This window comes from Cervus elaphus, chromosome 9 (assembly GCF_910594005.1).
Source record: "Cervus elaphus chromosome 9, mCerEla1.1, whole genome shotgun sequence".
NCBI classification, from domain to species: Eukaryota; Metazoa; Chordata; class Mammalia; order Artiodactyla; family Cervidae; genus Cervus; species Cervus elaphus.
Genome location: NC_057823.1, coordinates 6,172,869 through 6,188,923, shown reverse-complemented (window position 1 = coordinate 6,188,923; position 16,055 = coordinate 6,172,869).

Sequence of the window (16,055 nt, the reverse complement as noted above, 5' to 3'; positions counted from 1 at the left end):
TTTCATTATAGTCCCAATCTCACATTCATACATCACTACTGGAAAAATCATAGCTTTGACTAGACAGACCTTTGTCGGCAAAGGAATGTCTGCTTTCTAATATGCTATCCAGGTTTGTCATCGCTTTTCTTCCAACAAGCAAGCGTCTTAATTTCATGGCTGCAGTCACCATCTGCAGTGAGTTTGGAGCCAAAGAAAATAAAGTCTGTCACTGTTTTCATTGATTTCCCCATCTATTTGCCATGAAGTGATGGGACCAGATGCCATGATCTTAGTTTTTTGAATGTGAAGTTTTAAGCCAGTTTTTCACTGTCCTCTTTCGCTTTCATCACGAGACTCTTTAGTTCCTCTTCATTTTCTGCCATAAGGGTGGTGTCATCTGTGTGTATGAGGTTATTGATATTTCTCCCGGCATTCATGATTCCAGCTTGTGCTTCATCCAGCCTGGCATTTCGCATGATTTACTCTGCATAGAAGTGAAATAAGCAGGGTAACGATATACAGCCTTGACGTACTCCTTTCCCAATTTGGAACCAGGGCATTGTCCCATGTCCAGTTCTAACTGTTGCTTCTTGACTTGCATACAGGTTTCTCAGGAGACAGGTAAGGTGCTCTGGTATTCCCATCTCTTTAAGAATTTTCCACAGTTTGTTGTGATCCAAACAATCAAAGACTTTGGCATAGTCAATAACACAGGAGTAGATATTTATCCAGAAATCTCTTGCTTTTTCTATGATCCATCAGACATTGGCAATTTGATCTCTGATTCCTCTGCCTTTTCTAAATCCAACTTGAACATCTGGAAGTTCTTGGTTGAAGCCTGAGAACAGTTGAAGCCTGTCTTGGAGAATTTTGAGCATTACTTTGCTAGCATGTGAGATTAGTGTGATTGTGTGGTAGTTTGAACATTCTTTGGCATTGTCTTTCTTTGGGATTGGAATGAAAATTGACCTTTACCAGTCCTGTGGCCATTGCTGCATTTTCCAAATTTTCTGTCATATTTAGTGCAGCACTTCCACAGCATCATCTTTCAGGATTTGAACTAGCTCAACTGGAATTCCATCACCTCCACTAGCTTTGTTCATTGTGATGCTTCCTAGGGTCCCCTTGTCCTTGCACTCCAGAATGTCTGGCTCCAGGTGAGTAATCACACCATTGGGGTTATCTGGGTCGTGAAGATCTTTTTTGTACAGTTCTTCTGTGTATTCTTCCCACCTCTTCTTACTATCTTCTGTTTCTGTTAGATCCATATCATTTCTGTCTTTTGTTGTGCCCATTTCTTTGCATGAAATATTCTCTTGGTATCTCTATTTTCTTGAAGAGATCTCTAGTCTTTCCCATTCTGTTGTTTTCCTCTATTTCTTTGCATTGATCACTGAGGAAGGCTTTCTTATTTCTCCTTGCTATTCTTTGGAACTCTGCATTCAAATGGATATAGCTTTCCTTTTCTCCTTGCCTTTTGCTTCTCTTCTCTGCTATTTGTAAGGCCTCCTCAGACAACCATTTTGCCTTTTTGCATTTCTTTTTCTTGGGGATGGTTTTGATCACAGCCTTCTGTACAATGTTACAAACCTCCGTCCATAGATCTTCAGGCACTCTGTTTATCAGACCTAATCCCTTGAATCTATTTGTCACTTCTACTGTATAATCATAAGAGATTTGATTTAGATCATACCTGAATGGTCTCCCTATTCAGGTCTCCCTAAAAAGTAGTGGTTTTCCCTACTTTCTTCAATTTAAGTCTGAATTTGGCAATAAGGTGTTCATGGTCTATGCCATAGTCAGCTCCCGGTCTTGTTTTTACTGACTGTATAGAGCTTCTCCATCTTTGGCCGCAAAGAATATAATCAATCTGATTTTGGTATTGACCATCTGGCGATGTCCATTTTTAGAGTCTTCTCTTGTGTTGTTGGAAGAGGGTGTTTGCTATGACCGGAGTGTTCTCTTGGTAAAACTCTGTTAGACTTTGCCCTGCTTCATTTTGTAATCCAAGGCCAAACTTGCCTGTTTCTCCAGGTATCTCTTGACTTTCTACTTTTGCATTCCAGTGCCCTGAAATGAAAATGACATCTTTTTGGGGTGTTAGTTCTAGAAGGTCTTGTAGGAAGGTCTTCATCGAACCATTCAACTTCAGCATCTTCAGCATTAGTGGTTGGGGCATAGACTTGGATTACTGTGATATTGAATGGCTTGCCTAGGAAATGAACAGAGATCATTCTATCATTTTTGAGACTGCATCCAAGTACTGCATTTTGGATTCTTTTGTTGACTATGTTGGCTACTCCATTTCTTCTAAGCGATTCTTGCCCACAGTAGTAGATATAGTGGTCACCTGAGTTAAATTCACCAATTCTGGTCTATTTTAGTTCACTGATTCCTAAAATGTCAATGTTCACTCTTGCCATCTCCTGTTTGACCACTTCCAATTTGACTTGATTCATGGACCTAACATTCCAGGTTCCTGTGCAACATTGCTCTTTACAGCATCGAACTGTACTTCCATCACCAGTCACACCCACAGCTGGGTGTTGTTTTTGCTTTGGCTCAGCCTCTTCATTCTTTCCTGAGCTATTTCTCCACTCTTCTGCAGTAGCATATATTAGGCTATCCCTTAGCAATAAAAAGGTATGAGCTGTCGATACATTCTGCATTGAAGAATGCCAGAGGCATCGTGCTGTGTGAGAGAAACCTGACACAGAGCTTGTATGCTTCGATATCATTTATATGCCTCTATGTAAAAAGCAAAACTAGAGACACAGAGGCTGGATCTGTGGTTGCCAGGGGCCACAGACAAGATAGGCAGAAGGTTTGACTGTAAAAGAATAGCACAAGGGAGTTTTCTGGAGGGTAGAATTGTTACATATCCTGTTTGTAGTACTTGCACAGATCTATAGTATGAAAATGTTAAAACTCATGAAACTCTACATTAAGAAAATGCAAATTTATTATATGTGAATTTTAACCATAGTTTTTTTTAAAAATAAGATAAACATTTGTGTCTGTTCAGGACCTGTGTGTTTGTATGTGTCTGCATGATGTTGCATTAAACTGTGGATGAACCGTGGAGGAGCTATCATAAGAGGCAGTTTAAGGCCAAAGAGATGAATGTTGCGCCTGAGTTAATGTGACGAAAGCAACCGAGAGAAAATAATATACAAGTCTGAATTTATATCAAAATTCACAGCTAATAGAAAAGCAAAGTTGGTATAGACTTGACTTATACTCTGAAAGGCCACACCTAATGAGGACAAGTGAAAGTAGAACAGAAATTTTACAAATGAAAGCTATTATGGCCCATATGGTAAAATGGTAGGGTTTACAAGTGAAGCTACAGAAAAACATTATGAAGATGTTTTGGCTTCAAACACAATTCTAAGATGTAGAAGAAACATTGACTTCAGAATCAAAAGACTTGAGTTAATAGAGCTCGTTGTACCACTCACTGTGGTGAACTTGGGAAAGTGTGATACTCCTGGATCCTACTTTTTTATATCTGTGAGAAACATAGACATATAGATATGTAGAGATGTAGATATGGACCAGATTAGTTGACAGAATATTTTCATTTATATCATTGAAATATCCTAAGGCAAAGAAAACTGCCTCACCTCTCTGTTTCTGTTCAATAATTTTCACCATTATTGTACCAAAAATTGCCTGCATTAGTCCCCAGCAATTAATACAACTTAATAAAAGAAGCTTTCTCACTTTTTTTTAAAATCTATATCCTGTGTCCTCTAGTGAATTCCTTCTCCTGTTCCCTATCCCAATGCTTGCTCTTCCATCTTACAGAAAGATCCTTAAAGGGGACTGGCAGAATAAGTGAGAATAAACCTTGTCAGAAGGAATGCAGGATGAAAATAACTTTCTTTCAACCCTATAGTGAGTACTTAGGAAGTCCTGGTGTGAAAGATAAAAAAAGGTGTGTGATGTACACCGAACAAGGTGCTGAGATGGCCTTTTTGTGTCTTGTTGGGACTCTGACTGGTAGAGAGGTTAGCTTGCTCCACGTGGTAACTTGTAATACCGTTTGCTGCAGTGGCTCTGTACTGCTGTCTGCTGTCCTGCTCTCTGCTGCTTTACCTACCACCCCTGGTTATTTCTCCCTTCACCCACAGAAATCACATTTACCACACCAGAATCAACATATTTTAAAGGGTTTTCTTCATTAAATATGTTATATTAATAATTTATTATATAGTTTTATAATTATAATATGACTATATTATATGTTATGCTTAACAAAGGTTCCTAGTAATGAAGGGGCTGAAACTAGAAATAGACTCTGAAAACCTGAAAAGTGAAAGTGAAAAATCACTCAGTCATGTCCAACTCTTTGCGACCCCGTGGACTGTAGTCCATGGAATTCTCCAGGCCAGAATACTGGAGTGGGTAGCCTTTCCCTTGAATCCCGGCCTCCCACGTTACAGGTGTGTTCTTTACCAGCTAAGCCACTGGAAAGGCCCAAAAATACTGGAGTGGGTAGACTATTCTTTCTCCGGCGGATTTTCAACACCCAGGAATTGAACCAGGGTCTCCTGCATTGCAGGCAGATTCTTTACCAGCTGAACTACCAGGGAAGCCCCCCAAAATGTTCAGCACTCCTCCTTGTTGGGGAATCGAATTCTGGTCTCCCACGTGACAAGTGGGGATACTCACCACTATACCGAGAAGTGAGCCGAAAACTTAGACGGGGATAATAGCTGAACCACATTTAAAACACAGGAGGAACCATTCTCATCTTGGAAAAAGCTGTTCCCTCTGAAAGGAAATTGGTCTCTTAGGGTCAGCACAACGGTGCCTGTATAGGACAAGGAGGCAATCTGATCCCACCTACAGCCAGTGAAGAGATGAGATAGCAAGTGTGATGAAACCCAGGGAAGAATTTGCTCCCAGCGGAAAAGAAAAGAAATACCACTCTCCCTGGGCCTGGGAACCCAGTACAACAAAATGTTTATAGGATTAAAGGCTATCCCAAGCAGTGTAACTGCATGTTAGTCCTCAACCTAACATCAGTATGAAATATCCTCCTCTTGATCTAGAATTTATGTGTGTGAGCTCAATCATTCAGTCATGTCCAACTCTTTCAACTGTATGAACTGTAGCTTGCCAGGCTCCTCTGTCCATAGAATTTTCCAGTCAAGAATACTGGAGTGAGTTGCCATGTATTTCTCCAGGGGGTCTTCCCAACCCAGGGATCAAACTTGTGTCTCTTGTGTCTCCTGGATTGGCAGGTAGATTCTTTACCACTGAGCCACCAAGGAAGCCTTATGGACTATAAGATTGTAGCCTGTCAGGCTCCTCTGTCCATGGGCTTCTCCAGGCAAGAATGCTGGAATGGATTCCACTTCTTCCTCCAGGAGGTCTTCCTGACCCAGGGTTGAACCTGCATTTCTTGCATTTGCAGGTGGATTCTTTACCACTGTGCCACCTGGGAAGCCCCACCCTCCCCCTCCAACCCCCCGCCAAATGGATATGACTCTGCAACTTAAGCTCCAAAATAGTGGTGATGACACCTGTGCTGTAATGAACTGCATGTTTATCATATTGAGCATTTACTAGTGTTGATGTGAGTTGTTTCTGAAATTTCCATAGGTTATTCAATAGTGACTTAAAAGTTATGTATTAATTTGTGTCCTACAGAATGTACTTGATCTAAGATTTACGGTGGAAGAAATTGTATAATTACCAGGAGTCAGCAAACTTTCGGGGCTCAATAGTAAATATTCTAGATTCTGTGGACTGAGAGGCAAAATCAAGGATGTTATATAGATACTTATATTGCAAGAAAGAAACAAACTTCCATAAATTTTAATGATGAAATTCAAAACACGATTGAATACAGTTGTTATATTTTACAAATATTTTGTAGGAGAGAGTAACTGTTTTGCTTAGTGTTCCCTATCATTAAAATTGACTTTACCAAGATAATTCAATGAGAACAAATAGTCTTTCAACAAATGGTGCTGGGACAACTAGATACAAAAGAGTACAGTTGGATCCCTACCTCACCATATACAATAATTAACTCAGAATGTATTAAAGACCTAAAGGTAACAGCCAAAATGGTAGAACGCTAAGAAAATATAGACATTAGTCTTTGTGACCTTGGATTAGGCAATGGTTTTGTGGATATGACACAAGAAACACAAATAACAAAAGAAAAAAAATGCATAAATTGAGTATCACCAAAATTTAAAATGTGTGTCTACCATGATCCAGAAAGTATAAATATAGTCCATAGAGTGGGAGAGAAGTTTTACAGGTCATATATCTGATAATATACTATGTAGAGTATATAAAGCACTACTACTGTTCAGTAATGATCAGTTCTGTTCAGTTCAGTCACTCAATCATGTCCGACTCTTTGCGACCCCATGAACCACAGCACGCCAGGCCTCCCTGTCCATCACCAACTCTCGGAGTCCACCCAAACCCATGTCCATTGAGTCGGTAGTGCCATCCAACCATCTCATCCTCTGTTGTCTCCTCCTCCTGCCCTCAATCTTTTCCCAGCATCAGGGTCTTTTCAAATGAGTCAGCTCTTCTATCAGGTGGCCAAAGTATTGGAGTTTCAGCTTCAGCATCAGTCTTTCCAATGAACACCCAGGACTGATCTCCTTTAGAATGGACTGGTTGGATCTCCTTGCAGTCCAAGGGACTCAAGAGTCTTCTCCAACACCACAGTTCAAAAGCATCAATTCTTCAGCACTCAGCTTTCTTTATAATCTAACTCTCATATCCATACATGACCACTGGAAAACCCATAGCCTTGACTAGACGGACTTTGTTGACAAAGTAATGTCTCTGCTTTTTAATATACTGTCTAGGTTGGTCGTAACTTTCCTTCCAAGGAGTAAGTGTCTTTTAATTTCATGGTTGCAGTCACCATCTGCAGTGACGCTGCAGATGGTGACTGCAGCCATGAAATCACAGATCAAATTGCCAACACCCATTGGATCATGGAAAAAGCAAGAGAGTGTCAGGAAAACATCTGCTTCTTTGACTACACTAAAGCCGTTGACTGTGCATCACAACAAACTGGAAAATTCTTCAAGAGATGGGAATACCACCTTACCTGTCCCCTGCGAAACCTGTATGCCGGTCAAGAAGCAACAGTTAAAACTGGACATGGAACAATGGACTGGTTCAAAATTGAGAAAGGAGTACGTCAGGGCTGTATACTGTCACCCTGCTTATTTAGCTTATATGCAGAATACATCATGCAAAATGCTGAGCTTGAAGCACAAGCTGGAATCAAGATTGCCAGGAGAAATATCAATAACCTCAGATATGCAGATGACACCACCCTAATGGCAGAAAGTGAAGAGAAACTAAAGAGCCTCTTGATGAAACTGAAAGAGTATACTGACAAAGCTGGTTTAAAACTCAACATTCAGAAAACTAAGATCATGGCATACGGGCCCATGACTTCTTGGCAAATATATGGGAAAACAATGGTAACAGTAACAGACTTTAGTTTCTTGGGCTCCAAAATCCCTGCAGATGGTGACTTCAGCCACGAAATTAAAAGACGCTCCTTGGAAGAAAAGCTGTGATTAACCTAGACAGCGTATTTAAAAGTAGAGACATTTCCTTTGCTAGTCAAAGGTATGGTTTTTCCAGTAGTCATGTATGGATGTGAGAGTTGGACCATAAAGAAAGCTGAACACTGAAGAATTGATGTTTTTGAAATGTGGTATTGGAGAAGACTCTTGAGAGTCCCTTGGACTGCAAGGAGATCAAACCAGTCAATCCTAAAGGAACTCAGTCCTGAATATCCATTGGAAGGACTGATGCTGAAGCTGAAGCTCCAATACTTTGGCCACCTGATGCAAAGAACTGACTCATTGGAAAAGACCGTGATGCTGGGAAAGATAGAAGGCAGGTGGAGAAGGGGATGACAGAGGATGAGAAGGTTGGATGGCATCACCAACTTGATGGACATGAGTTTGAGGAAGCTCTAGGAATTGGTGATGGAGAGGGAAGGCTGGCATGCTGCTTTCCATGGGGTCACAAACAGTTGGACATGACTGAGCAACTGAACTGACTGACAGCGTGAAATGTCATTTCATGACCAAAGAACATAAGATAAATTGATATACAAGTATAGATATTATTCTTGTTTTGTGTTGTGTTGTGATATGTAATGACATACAGAGATATAAGCAAGGGCACGCCCCTGGAGGAATGCACAGCCTGGAGAGTCCCAAGGACAGAAGAGCCTGGTGGGCTATGATCCATAGGTCGCGAAGAGTTGGACACGACTTAAGCGACTTAGCACAGAGCACATTGCACACAAATAGGATGAATTTTTTCATTCATTCAACTCTTTCACAGTAATTGCATCCATTCTTTCAATAAATGTTTACTGAGTACCTACTGTGTGCCTGAAATTATTCTCTTTTTTCTTTTTAAAAAATGTATTTTTAATTTATTTTTTAATTGGAGGAAAATTGCTTTACAGTATTCTGTTGGTTTCTGTCATACAACAATGCAAATCAGTCATAATTATACATATATCCCCTCCATCTTGAGCCTCCTTCCTCTCCCCCCATCCCACCCTTCTAGGTCATCACAGAGCACAGGCTAGGCTCCATGTATTATATAGCAACTTCTCACCAGCTTTCTGTTTTACATGATAGTGTGTATACATATATATATATATATGTTGATTCTACGTTCTCCATTTGTCTCAGTCTGTCATTCCCCCACTGTATCTACAAGTCTGTTCTCTACATTAGAGCCTCCATTCCTCCCCTGCAAATAGGTTCGTCAGTACCACCTTTCTTGATTTGATATATATGTGTTAATATCCAATTTTTTTTTCTCTTTCTAACTTACTTCATTCTGAATAACAAGTTCCAAGTTCATCTACATCACTAGAACTGGTTCAAATGCATTCCTTTCTATAGCTGAGTAATATTCCTTTGTCTATATGTACAACTTCTTTATCCATTCAGCTGCCAGTGGCCATCTAGGCTGCTTCCATGTCCTGGCTATTGTAAGCAGTGCCCCAGTGAACACTGGGATACGTGTGTCTTTTAGAACTGTGGCTTTCTCAGGGTAGAGGCCCAGTAGTGGGATGGCTAGGTCATTCAGTAGATTTATTCCTAGCTTTTTAAGGAATCTCCATACTGTTCTCCACAATAGATGTATCAGTTTACATTCCCACCAACAGTGTAAGAGGGTTCCCTTTTCTCCACATTCTCACCAGCATTTATTGTTTGTCGATTTCCATTTATTCTAGGTTGTCCATTTTATTGGCATATAGATGCTCACAATAGTCTTTTATGGTCCTTTGTATTTTTGCATTGTCTGCTGTAACTTCTCCTTTTTGACTTCTGATTTTATTGATTTGAGTCTTCCTTCTTTTTTACTTGATGAGTCTGGCTAATGGTTTGTCAATTTTGTTTATCTTCTCAAGGAATCAGGTTTTAGTTTTATTGGTCTGTACTATTGTTTTCTTTTTCATTTATTTTAGTTCTGATCTTTATGATTTCCTTCCTTCTACTAACTTTGGTGGGTTTTTTTGTTCTTTCTTTTCTAGTTACTTTAGGTGTAAGGTTAAGTTGTTTATTTGATGTTTTTCTAGTTCTTGAGGAAGGATTTTATTGCTATAAAGTTCCCTCTTAGAACTCTTCTGCTGCATCCCATAGGTTTTGGGTCAATGTGTTTTCATTGTCATTTGTTTCTAGGTTTTTTTATTTCCTTTTTGATTTTTCAGTGACCTCTTTGTTATTGTGTATTGTTTAGCCTCCATGTGTTTATGTTTTTAGAGTTTTTTTCCCCCCAGTAATTAAAGCCTAATTGTGTAGCATTGCAATCAGAAAAGATGCTTCATGCAATTTCAATTTTCTTAAATTTAACAAGACTTGATTTGTGACCCAATATATGATCCATCCTGGAGAATGTTCCATGGGCAATTGAGAAAAAGGTGTATTCTGCTGCTTTTGGTTGGAATGTCCTGTAGATGTCTGTTAGGTCCATCTGATCTAATGTGTCATTTAAGGCTTATGTTTCCTTATTAACTTTCTATCTTGATGATCTCTCCGTTGGTGTAAGCAGGGTGTTTAAGTCCCCTACTCTTACTGTGTTACTGTTGATTTCCCCTTTCATAGTTACTAGCATTTGCCTTGTATATTGAGGTGCTCCTATGTTGGATACATATATGTTCATAATTGTTATATCTTCTTCAATTGATCCCTTAGTCATTATGCAGTGTCCTTCCTGGTGTCTTGTAGTATTTTTTAAAATCTATTTTGTCTGATATGAGAATTGCTACTCAGGCTTTCTTCTGATTTCCATTTGCATGGAATATCTTTTTCTAAATCCTCAGTTTCATTCTGTATATGTCCCTAAGTCTGGAGTGGGTCTCTTGTAGACAACATGTATATGGGTCTTGTTTTTGTATCCATTCAGGCAGAATGTGTCTTTTTGTTGGAATATTTAACCCATTTACATGTGAAGTGATTTAAAGTAACTATTGATATGTATGTTTCTATTAGCATTTTCTTAATTGTTTTGGGTCTTTTCCTCCTCTTATGTTTCCTGCCTAGAGAAGTCACTTGAGCATTTGTTGTAAAGCTGGTTTTGTGTTGCTGAATTCTCTTAACTTTTGTTGTCTGTAATGCTCTTCATTTCTTCATTGATTTTGAATGAGATCATTACTGGATAGAGTAATCTTAGTTGTATTTTTTCCCTTTTGTTACTTTAAATATACCCTGCCACTCCCGTCTGACCTTCAGAATTTCTGCTGAAAGGTTAGCTGTTAATCTCACATGTATTCCTTTGTGTGTTCTTGTTGTTTTTCCCTTGCTGCTTTTAATATTTCTTACTTGTGTTTAATTTTTGTTATTTTGATTATTATGTGTCTCAGCATGTTTCTTCTTGGGTTTATCCTGTATGGAACTCTCTGCTCTTCTTGAACTTCATTATTTCTTTCTAATGTTAGGAAAGTTTTTGACTACAATTTCTTCAGTTATTTTCTCCAGACCCTTTCCTTTTCTTTTCTTCTTCTGGGACCCCTCTAAATCAAATACGCACTTAATATTGTCCCAGAAGTCTCCAAGATTGTCCTCAATTCTTTTCCTTCTTTTTTCTTTATTCTGCTCTTCAGCAGTTATTATTTCCACCTTTGTAAATTCCAGCCCACTTATCCATTCTTCTGCCTCAGTTATCCTGATATTGATTCCTTCTAGAGTAATTTTAATTTCCATAATTGTATTGGTTGTCACAGTTTCTTATTTCTTCTAAGTCTTTGTTAAGTGTATCAAATGATTCTTGCATTTTCTCCCTTCTATTTTCAAGATTTTGGTTCATCTTCACTATCATTTCTCTGAATTCTTTTTCAGGTAGTTTGCCTATTTCCTCTTCGTTTACATGGTCTTGTGGATTTTTATCTTGTTCCTTTCTCTACACAATATTTCTCTGTCTTTTCCTTTTATCTAACTTACTGGATGAATCACAAGCTGGAATCAAGATTGCCAGGAGAAATATAAATAACCTCAGACATACAGATGACACCACGCTTATGGCAGAAAGCAAAGAGGAACTGAAGAGCCTCTTGATGAAGGTGAAAGAGGAGAGTGAAAAAGCTGGCTTAATACTCAACATTCAAAAAGCTAAGATCATGGCATCCAGTCCCATCACTTCATGGCAAATAGATGGGAAAACAAGGGAAAGTGACAGACTTTATTTTCTTGGGCTCCAAAATCCCTGCAGATGATGACTGCAGCCATGAAATTAAAAGACGCTTGCTCCGTGGAAGAAAAGCTATGACAAACCTAGACAGTGTATTAAAAAGAAGAGACACACTAATTTGCCAACAAAGGTCCATATAGTCAAAGCAATGCTTTTCCTAGTAGTCATGTATGTATGTGAGAGTTGGACCATAAAGAAAGATGAGCACCAAAGAATTAATGCTTTTGAAGTGTGGTGTTGGAGAAGACTCTTGAGAGCCCCTTGAACAACAAAACCAGTCAATCTCAAAGGAGATCAGTCCTGAATATTCATTGGAAGGATTGATGCTGAAGCTGAAGCTCCAATACTTTGGCCACCTGATGCAAAGAGCTGAGTCACTGGAAAAGACCCTGATGCTCGGAAAGATTGAGGGCAGGAGGAGAAGGAGGCAAGAATGAGATAATTGGATGACATCATCGACTCAATAGAAATAAGTTTGAGCAAACTCTGGTAGATAGTGAAGGACAGGGAGGTTTGACGTGCTGCAGTCCATGGGGTCGCAAATAGTTGGATACAGCTGAGCAATTGAATATCAACTATATTAGAAGTCTTCTTTCCCTAGGCTATAGGGTCATAGTTCTTCCTTTTGGTCTCTGCCCCTGACAGAGGGGGTGAGGTTGGTCAAGTGACTCCTGTAGACTTTGTGTTGAGAGGGACTTCTCCCTTGTTCTGTTGGGAGGAGGTGAAATTTTTCTCACTGATGGGAAGGGCCATGTGAGGTGGTGTGTGTTGGGATCCCTGGGCTGCCTGATGGCTGGTGATTGGGTGTTTGTTTCTATCTTGCTTATTGTTTTGGTGAATTGTCCAGCTCTGGGTGTGGCAGGCATTTGGGTGGTGCCAGGTCTTGGATTTGGGTGCAGGTCTTCATGGGAGTTCTCTCTGGTTAATACTCCCTGGGGTCTGGAGTTCTCTTGCAGTCTAGCATCCTGGACTTGACACTCCAACCCCAGAAGATCAGTCTCAACTTCTGGTCAGGGAACCAAGACCCCACAAGCCATTTGTCATGGGAATAAGGGAGATTTTAAAAAAAACAAAAAACAAACAAATTTTAACAGAAAAATGGTAAAAGCAAAAGCAGATGAACATACACCCATACAAAAGAAACTAAGCACAAGAGAGTCACCTGGTGAACAAAAGAAACAAAAAAATGAAATCAAGCAATCAAAAACAAAACTAACTAAAACACAAAACAGAACCAAAGCAAAGTGCCAACTGAGGAATAAAGCAAAGAGAACAAAACAAACAAAAATGTTGAAGAAAATATAAAAGCAAAGTTAAATAGAAGTGTATAGAAAAACACACAGAGAAATATTAAAGAAAAACTACAGCAAAAAACAACCATAAGAAACAAACAAATAAAAAACAAACAGAAAAGCCACACCACAGAACAGCAGAAGGCCAAAGTAGAAGCAGAAATATGTAAAAGAAATGAAAAGTATGATTTTGAAAATCCCAAAAACCTTAATAGAAATTAGAAGAAGATGAACAACAACAGAGAAGAAGGGGGGAAAACCCAGAACCAGTAAGAGAATGAATCAAAACATAAAAATAATAAATGTTTTCCTAGTGTCTTAGCTGTCAGCGTCCTTGCCTCTTCCGTGAGCCACTGTCCACCTCTGCCTCCCTAGAAGGCCCTTCAATGCTGGGGAGGTCTAATCTATGGACCTGCTGTAGGGACAGCTCATATTCTAAGCTGGCCTTACACCCCCATGTGCATGTCTCCTATGTCTAAGCTGCCAGAGCCAGAGTGTTTTCTTTGTGGGAACACTCATTGTCCTTTTATATATTCCATACATACAGAAGCTATCTAGTTGACTGTGTAGATTTAATCTGTAGCTTGTGCAGCTGATGGAAGCTTCATGGATGTAGCTGATGGGTGCAGAAATGTCTTCCCTGCTTCAGCTTCCTCACCCCCAAGGGCAGGTCTGGTCCCAGTGTGGCTCTCCTCCCCCTTCTCCCTCCCTTCTTTTGTCCTACCAAGTTACTCGTGGATCCATATAATCCCTTCCAGTGGTCAGGCACTCCTGCCAGTGTTCGGCTGGTGTGCTGTGAGGACTGTTGGGTCTGTATATGTATCCCTGATGCATTTGTGGGGAGAGATGTACTCCATGTCCAGCTATTCCTCTGGCGTCTTGGCCCCCTCTGCTGTTTTTAATTCTTGATCATTATTTACTTATTTCTTGATCATTACCAGAAGTTGGTAAATATTAAATGAGTTTTTGGCTTTGTTGACCTTTTAACGTTTCTTTTCTATTAATTAAATTCTACCCATATAAATAATCTTGGTTATTTCCTTCTACTTTCTTTGGGTTTACTCTGTTACATAGTTTATTAATTTATTTTCAAATTTTTTTCTTTTCTAATTTTTGTATTTTAGATTATGATAACCTCCAAGTATATCCTTGACTGCATTTCACAAGTTTCACTAAGTTATATTCAATTGTATCTCCTAATTTTCAATATTATCTTTTTGACCTGTGAGTTATTTAGAAATGTGAGTTTTTGCATTTTAAATATGTTTTAAATTTAGGTATTCATATCTAATTTAATTATCAGTAATTTAGTTAATTGCTAAATCTATTCAAATTCTTATTCTTCCATCATGGTACCAATATTTGAAAAGAATATGAGTTGTTCAGTTGTTGGGGGAACAGAGATATTAGCATGTTTCTTAGATAAAGCTTGTTTATTGTATTATTCAAGTCTTCTGTATATCATTATTTTCTTTTTACCACTAATCTATTAATTACAAAACATATTAAGTTATCTCCTTATGATGGAGGCTTTGTCAATTTCTCCTTGAGGTTATGACAATTTTTGCTCTATTAACCTGGTTAATTGAAATTTTACATTTTTATGATATTTATATGATGATTTATCCAGTAATGTCTTTTGACACATTAATAGCAGGAAGCCAACTATCTACACAGAATTATAATTCTTTATATATAAAAATATTAGTTTAAATTGATTTAGGAATAAAGAGTTGTTATTTGTGGGCAATTTGCTAGAAATTTAAAGGCTTTGCATTCTACTCTCTTTTATCAGTAAAATCTTTTGTTAAAAGTTTGCCTCATGTTATTAGAAAGGGTACCTAGTTTAAGTCCAAAAGAGAAAAACAGACAACCCTGTATTAAAAATTGATAAATTGGATTCCAGAATTTTCAGATTAGATAGTTCAGGCCTAACATCCTGCTAAAAACAACTAAAAGGACTGAATAAGGAAAGCACAGTTCTTCAAATCATTGAACCGTTATTTAGAAATTAAATAGGATATTTAGAAATTATTAGCCAATATCAGGGAGAGGACTAGAATTCAGAGAGGTGAACCATGGCCACTAGAAAACTTAAACAATACTATCAACCAACTTGACCTGACATCTACAGAACACTCTACCCAATTAAAGCAGAAAATATTATTTTCAAGCATTCATGAACTATGGGTAAACAATATGCAAGGCCATAAAAAATTCCCAGTACATTTAAAAGGATCAAACTAATACAAAATGTGTTTTCTTTAACCAAAGTAAAATTAAATTAGAAATCAATAGAAATTAAAAACCGAGAGGTATTCAAATATTTAGAAAATTTAAAAAGCACTATTAAATAAATCATGGACCAAAGAAATCACACGTGAACTTTCCACATGCTGTGGAGCAACTAAGCCCATGTGCCACAACCCCCGAGTCTGCGTGCCGCAACTACTGAAGCCTGTGTGCCTAGAACCTGTGCTCCACAACAAGAGAAGCCACCACAAGGAGAAGCCCAGGCGAGTGACAGTTGGATAGCCATATGCAAAAGATGAGTTTAGACCCTAATGTCACACCACATTCAAATAGTAAATCAAAATGGATCATAGGCCTAAGTGAAAGTGATAGCTGCTGAATCAGGTCTGACTCTTTGCAACCCCATGGACTGTAGCTTGCCAGGCTCCTCTGTCCATGGGATTTTCCAGGCAAGAAAACTAGAGAGGAAATAGCCATTCCCTTCTCCAGGGGATCTTCCTGACCCAGGGATCGAACCCAGGTCTCCTGCATTGCAGGCAGATTCTTTACCATCTGAGCCACCAGCCCATAGTCCTAAATATAAGAGCTAAAACCATTCAATTTTTAGGGGAAAAAAGTGAGAGGAAATTTTCATGATCTTAGGCAATTTACTGGGGAAAGAATAATCTTTTCAAAAAGCAGTGCTACAACATTTGGATATCGCCTCACCATCTGTCTTTCAGTTTTTAGAAATGAGACGTGGTGACAGAGGTCCCCAGGGAGCAAATCTGAAAACCGGCGCCTCCAGAACACATTTGTGTACCAGGG